Below are 7,571 nucleotides of genomic sequence, written 5' to 3'. Positions count from 1 at the left end.
AAAGGCAACAAATTTCTTTTATGTTAACAATTTTTCTTTAAGTAATGGAGAGGATGATTTTTAGTTTTATTGAGAGATAATGTAACAAAGCTCAACATCAAGTCACAATTTACAAGATTCAGATGATGCAACCTCAACAAGAATCAAATTTGAAGCTGAAAATTTTTCTTTGAGCGCAAAATTTTATAGGCAATAAATTTTCACCAACGTTGAAGATCCTAAATTATGGGCTCCATATGCACTAATGTGACACCATTAATGTTTGCTACTATAAAAGGCATAACACCTTGAATATTAAATATTGCAAATGCACTGCAACATGCTCTTCATATTAGATTATCAATGTTCGTTGCCACAAAGAAACTACACCAAGCTCAATACATTGCACCAAAATTCATATTTGTAAGTTTGCACCACATATTGGGTTAGTCCACATTAAAATAAGACATATTGGGTTCGTCCACCCTCTAGTTGTATATAACATGTTCTTTTACCCTCTAATAGGACATATTGGGTCTATCCACCATAAAATACGATGCATTGGGTTCGTCCACCATAAAATAAGGCATACTAGGTCCATCCACCTTCAAATAGGATGCATTGGGTTCATTCACCCTAAATTAGGGCATATCATGTTCATCCACCCTAAAATAGGACATGCTAGGTTAGTCTGCCCTCTAATAAGACATTTTAATCTGCCCACCTAAAAGTCCAGTTGGTACTAAGTACATCATCCCATGGAATACATAATATGTAATAATCATAAATCATACTTGTAATAATAATAAGCCTTTCATAATTATAATTCATGGATTTGTTCATTGGAATAGATCATTATCAAGTAATTCATCTAGTGGGGGAGTAGTTCTTCCAAAAAGAATCTTTAGGGTCTTAAGTAACCTTTCTCATTAAGGATCTTAAGTCACCCTTTCATTAGAGTCTTAAGTCTGCTTCAAGGATCTGAAGTCTCTCTTTCAATAGATTTCTTGAAACATCATAAAATACTGTTCATAACCTTTCATAAGTCATTCATAAACTTATTTGGATAATGCATCGTCAAACTTATTCATAATGCTTTCATAGAAATAACTTTAAAAGCATGATCATAGTTCATAAATCATACATGAAACTAGTATATAGCATGCGCCATTGAAACTCAACTTGAGATGGTGTGAATTATGCATTAATAGACTAATAATATTAAAATATGTCATAATTGAGATGACCGTGTGCAAATCATAAAATTAGGGATTTTAATTAAAGAAATCATAATAAAAATTGAGAAGAAATCTTTGGGATTCCATGGTTGAAAGGTACCCATAGATGAAGTCCCACATACAATGACCTTGATGAGCTTTATATTGAAGAGAATGGAAATTTGACCTAGAAGAAAATTTCTTGAGTTGCTTGAGGAAGAAGAAGACCTTGAGAGAAAGCTTGGGAGAAAACATCCACATTGACTCCATAAAGATAGTGTCTCCATAACTTCAAAGAAAAATTACACCTCCGCCAACTCCAATTCATTAGCAAGGTAATTCATCTCATATGCCTTGAGTTGCCTTGAAGCATAAGCTATCACCTTACAATTTTGTGTTAGCACACAAATAAGAGAAACTCATGAAGTGTGAAAATACACAACGAACCCATCAGAACCTTCTGGTAAAGTCAACACCAGAGCTCAGGTAAGCCTATCCTTAAATAAATCAAAACCTTTCTCACATGCCTAGGTGTTACACCCCGTACTTTTGTACCTTGGAATACTTCTTAAGTTTCTTAAGTTTCTGAGAAGGCTATTAAACTTCTTCAAAGTCATCATGTGAGTCGTATAATCTATAACTCTATTAAACAACTCTAAGGAGGGGAGAATGAGATACTCAAATAATAGGAAAGATTGGAAATAGGGTTATAAGAATCCGGAAGGAGTTGGAGGCCAAGTAATGGGTTGTAGGACTCGAATTACTCAAGTACGCCACTGACTTGGACTTCTTACAAAACTAAGCTACTTGAGTGCACGTCGAGCTTAATTAGCAAGGGCTACATAGGCTCTTAAAGTGAGACGAGATTATGAACCTATAGAAGAGAAATAAAGAGATGTAGTACCTACTTGAAACAAGTAGATGATGAACCTAATTGGACTAAGTAGGTGATGCACCTAATTAGACCATGTAGGTGACACACCTACTTGAGGTGGGTCCCACACTTCCATGTGGCAGCTTTGGATTAGATGCATGGGTGAGGTGGCACCCTAAGGGGGCTGCCGAGTGTCACCCTTAGGGGGATGCCACGTTTCACCTTCTAAGGACATGTACATACATGTGTCTCAAGGCTCAATTTCTCACGAAACATCCTTGAACTTAAAGGAAAAGAAAAGGAAACCCTAGGAGGCTAAGACAGAGGGGCGACTGCTTGGCCAAAGTTAAAGGTAAGCTCCGATTTCTTTCTTTTAATTAATTATATAGGGTATACCACGATGATATGAAGGTTTTAATAATGTAAAGTTATGATTTGGAGCATCACCAAATGGATAGCAAACAGCCACGACGTTTCAGACGCAATTAAGGAACTTCCGAGGTGGGTTTTTGCATGTTTTGGCCAATTTTTGGTAAGGTAAGGTCTTTTATGTCAATTTGGAGTTTATGGTATTTTTATGGAGTGTATTACATGTCTTATATGTGGCTGTAAGTATAAAAATTACACAAGAATGCTTGACGTTAGAAACAAACTAAACTAAGGTCGTTATAGTTTAATCGATGTCGAGTAGTGCGTTGTGGTTATTGTGCTGTGCTAGAAGGTGGTCTTACTGTGTGTTGAAGGGATGTAAATTGTTCAAAAATTGATGTGGTATCTTATGGTTTCATCCACATGACCCCCCGTTACGTATGGTTAAAGGTTTTACAAAATAAAGATTAAAAACCCTCTTTTGGTATTGTAGTTTTGAGCGGGCTATTTGGGACTTGCTTTAGGTAATGTTACAGTGGTATGGTCGTGTATTGGCTGATAGTTAGTGAGGATAATATGGCTTCTAAGGTTATAATTTTGATAGGGCAAGTTATAGGGGAGATGCTGCCCGAATTCTGTTAACTTCTAACTAACTAATAGTCGAGAAAGGTGAATAAGGAATTGGTTCCTATGGGTAATTGGTGGTAGAATTATAAGCTGGAAAGTCGAAGGTCACTAACCTTAGAATTACTTTCATGTTAAATAGGTTCAAGAGACGACAAAGCGAACGTGTTAAGAGTAATCCATACGAGGTATGTAAGGTTAACATTTCCTTCTTTTGGCATATTTTTGGCATAAGTATGTAAATCTTATTCCTTCTCTTGGCATGTTTTGACATAAGCACGAAAAACTAATCTTTCTTTTGGCATGGTCTTTAAGAAACAAATATATGAATTTTATATGATTCCAAGGAAGTTCCTATTCCTAGAGCCACTAGGATGGACAATTTCTTGATTTCCAAAAGATATTTTATTACACTTAGATACGAGTATATGATTCTAGAAGTTCTATTTTGATATAATCCATAGCGACTTTCAAAAGGTACTTGATATGACTATTGTCTTGATTTTGAACAATAGCTCATTTTCATTATTCCATCGAGTCTCAAATATGATTTAAATTGCATATAGTTGTTACTACTCCACTCCTGGATGCCTCAATGCTTCTTTCACTGAGATCGGACCAAGTTTGTTATCATGCGTACCTCTCTACATTGTTCATTGTGCCCCGACATGAGGGGGCAGGTATGACCTGTACATGGGATTTGTGGATATATGGTGTGACATGTACACATATGATATGATATGATCTGATATGACCACCTGATATGATATGATTTGTTACAGAGATATTCCCTACTCTGTATGTATGCTATGCTGTGACGCTAGTGACAAGGTGGCGACCATATTTTTTTCACCGAGTCCCATAATGGGGCCGGATATGGCATATGTTTTTCTACATGCACTATCTTTGTTTATCATAAACATTATGATATTCTGGATATTTAGCTCATATTGGCGTATTCTGTTCTGATAATGACTTTACTTATTACAATCTATGCTTTACATCTTCAGTACATTTTCCGTACTGACCCCACTTTCTTTGGGGGGCTAAGTTACATGCCCGCACATACAGGCGCTTGGTTTGCTGATCTGCTCGCTTACGACATCCACCCTATTGATTGGCAGTGCTTCTTTGTCCAGAGTCCTATTTTGGTACTAACTTTCATGTTGAACATTTGTACATATTGGTTAAGGGTACGATAGGGACCTATTCGTCATATAACTAGGCTATCATTCTGTAGAGTCTATAGACTTGTGTTGTGGGTTCGATATATGTGTTTTGGGCTTGTATTCAGTGACAACCTTATCGGCCTTTGTGTGCCACATCTATTTTTATGCGCTCTCTAGCGATCTATTTTGATTTCCTCATTTGTTTATTCTACTAACATACTCAGTGGGGCTAATGTTACTTATGGGTGCCCAAATTGGGCACCATTCACTACCTACGAAGTTGGGTTATGACAAAAGTTATATCAAAGTAGTTCGTTCTTGAAGTGTCTACAAACTGTGTCTAGTAGAGTCTTGTTTAATGGTGTGTTGTACACCACATCTATAAAAAGGAGGCTATAGGACATTTAGGATGTTACCTTTCTTTGATATCTAAGATCGGGTGATAGAGACGAGTCATATGGAATGAAATTTCTCATACTAACCTATGGTTTCAGCAGAAGGACAACATAGATAGAAGAAGGTGACTGACAATATTTAAAGTGACAAAGCACACAGGTAAGCAAAGCCATGAAAGGTATATGTCAAGTGAGGCATTGAAGTACGATTGACATATAAAGTTAAAAATGGAAAGGAAAAGTAGACATGGCAGGGTAACAGGTGCAGTTTGAGTTGGGCAGATTAGGTAAGTCCATCATTTTTTAAGTATTGTTGATATTGGGCGCCCTGTATGGCTGTGGTATGATACGATATGAATATATATGTTGGCCCTGTGAGGCATTGTTGGTATTTCGTGAGTGAAGGTTTGGGATAGTAAGAAATATAGAGGAAACTTTGCCAAATTTGTTTTTGGAAATAGAAATAGAAAAAGAATGAGATATAAGGTTGTAATATATCTTGAAAGATCGTATCCACGGTAACAATAAGGATGGAAGCTCATGAAGAAGAAAGGGGTATTGTTTATATGTACCTCCACCTTGGAAAATAGTGGGATCCCTCGAGAATAGAGAATAGAAATTGCAAAACAACTGAGGCACTGTGAAATTATCAAAGGAATAAGTGGTATCCTTTTGGAAAAAAGGGTGATAACGAAACATGAAACACGTGTCATCAGAGTATAAGTTCCCTCGAATGGAGAATCGGACATGATTATAAGCACTAGTGATATACTGATTGGGATGAATAAAATGTGCCTTCGGCTAAACTACTACATTAAGTTGTGTGACTCGAGTACCATTACTTGGACTAAATTATGTACTATCTAGCGAGAATACTAAGCACCCTATGGCTGTACTAGGGTTTATTATAGGGGCAACTTAAAGTATGGATGATATAACAGAGGGTGTGGACATGGTGCATTATGTTAAATATATTAGAATAGAATCATTTGCGCATGAATAGTTGAAAATAAACAGAGGATGACATGGGTACACCCTAAAAGGAGGGAAGTGGATAAGAGAAGTACAAGCATAAGGGATAATCAACTGACGCTATCATATGTAAATAGGAACACTTAAACTTCAAATGAGATCCCATAAGGGATGGACGCGATCATACTAGCACTACGCATTGGATCCTATCAGAACTCCGAAGATAAGCGTGTTTGGGCGAGAGTAGTACTAGGATGGGTGACACGTTGGGAAGTGACAGAGGAAATGAAACACAAGTATCCGTACCTATTCCCTACGTCTCCAAGTAATCCTAACTTTTGGAACTCTGATATTGATTACTCCGGGAAAGTATATGTTATAAAAATGGGATAACGGAACTCTCCATATAGTCGGTATAAGATCTGGAGAAAGATTTTGGTTCACATTCGAGGACGAATGTTCTAAAGGGGGAAGGATGTTACACCCCATGCTTTGGTACCTTAGAATGCTTCTTAAGCTTCTTAAGTTTCTGGGAAGGCTCTTAAGTTTCTTAGAAGTCTTCATGTGGGTTGTATAATCTATAACGCTATCAAAAAACTTTAAGGAGGGGAGAATGAGATACCCTAATAATAAGGAAGATTGAAAATAGGGTTATAAGAATCTAGAAGGAGTTGGACACCAAGTAATGGGTCGTAGAACTCGACTTACTCACGTACGCAATCGAATTGGATGTCTTACATAACTAAGATACTTGAGTGCATGTCGAACTTAAGTAGCAAGAGATATATAGTCTCTTAAAGTGAGACAAGATTATGAACACACGGAAGAGAAATAAGGATACGTAGTACCTACTTAAAAAGCGTAGGTGATGCACCTACTTAGACTAAGTAGGTGATGCACCTACTTTGACTAAGTAGGTGACACACCTACTTGAGGTGGATCCCATGCTGGCATGTGGCAGCTTTGAATTTGATGCATGGATGAGGTGGCGCCCTAGGGGGGCTGCCACATGTCACCCCTAGGGGGATTCTACATGCCTCCTCCTAAGGACATGTATATACATGTTTCTTAAGTCGGACTTTCTCACAAAACAACCTTGAACTTAAAGGAAAACAAAAGGAAACCCTAGGAGGCTAAGAGAGAGGGGCGGCGGCTTGGCCAAAGTGAAAGGTAAGCCCCAATTTATTTCCATGAATTAATTATCTACGGTATACCATGATGATATGACGGTGTTAATAATGTAAAGTTATGCTTTGGATAAGCACCAAATGGATAGCAAATACCCACGACATTTCAGCCGCAATTAAGAAACTTTCGAGGCGGATTTTGGCAAGTTTTGGCCAATTTAAAGAAAGGTAAGGTCTTTTATTTTAATTTGGAGTTTATGGTGTTGTTATGAAGTGTATTACACGTCTTATATGTGGCTGGAAGTATAAAAATTTCAAGAGGATGCTTGACATTAGAAACAATCTAAACTAAGGTCATTATAGTTAAATCGAAGTCGAGTAGTGTGTTGTGGTTGTTATGCTGCACTTGCAGGTCGTTTGACTGTGTGTTTCAAGGCTGGAAATTTTTCAAAAAGTGATGTGGTAGATTCTGGTTGCAGCCACACGACCCCCTATTATGGATGGTTAAAGGTTTTATAAAATAGAGATTAAAAACCCTCTTTTGGTATCGTAGTTTTGAGCGGGCTGTTTGGGACTTGCTTTGGGTAATGTTGCAGTGGTATGGTCATGTATTGTCTGATGGTTAGAGTGGGTAATATGTCTTATAAGGTTATAATTTGGATAGGAAATGTTATAGGGGAGACGCTACCCTAATTCTGTTAACTTCTAACTAACTAATAGACTAGTTGAGACAAGTCGAGAAAGGTGAATAAGGAATTGGTTCCTATGGGTAATTGGTGGTAGAATTACAAGATGGAAACTCGAAGGTCACTAAACTTAGAATAACTTTCATATTAAATAGGTTC

The sequence above is a fragment of the Solanum dulcamara genome, chromosome 8 (genome assembly GCF_947179165.1).
Source record: "Solanum dulcamara chromosome 8, daSolDulc1.2, whole genome shotgun sequence".
NCBI classification, from domain to species: Eukaryota; Viridiplantae; Streptophyta; class Magnoliopsida; order Solanales; family Solanaceae; genus Solanum; species Solanum dulcamara.
This window is presented reverse-complemented; position numbering follows the sequence as displayed.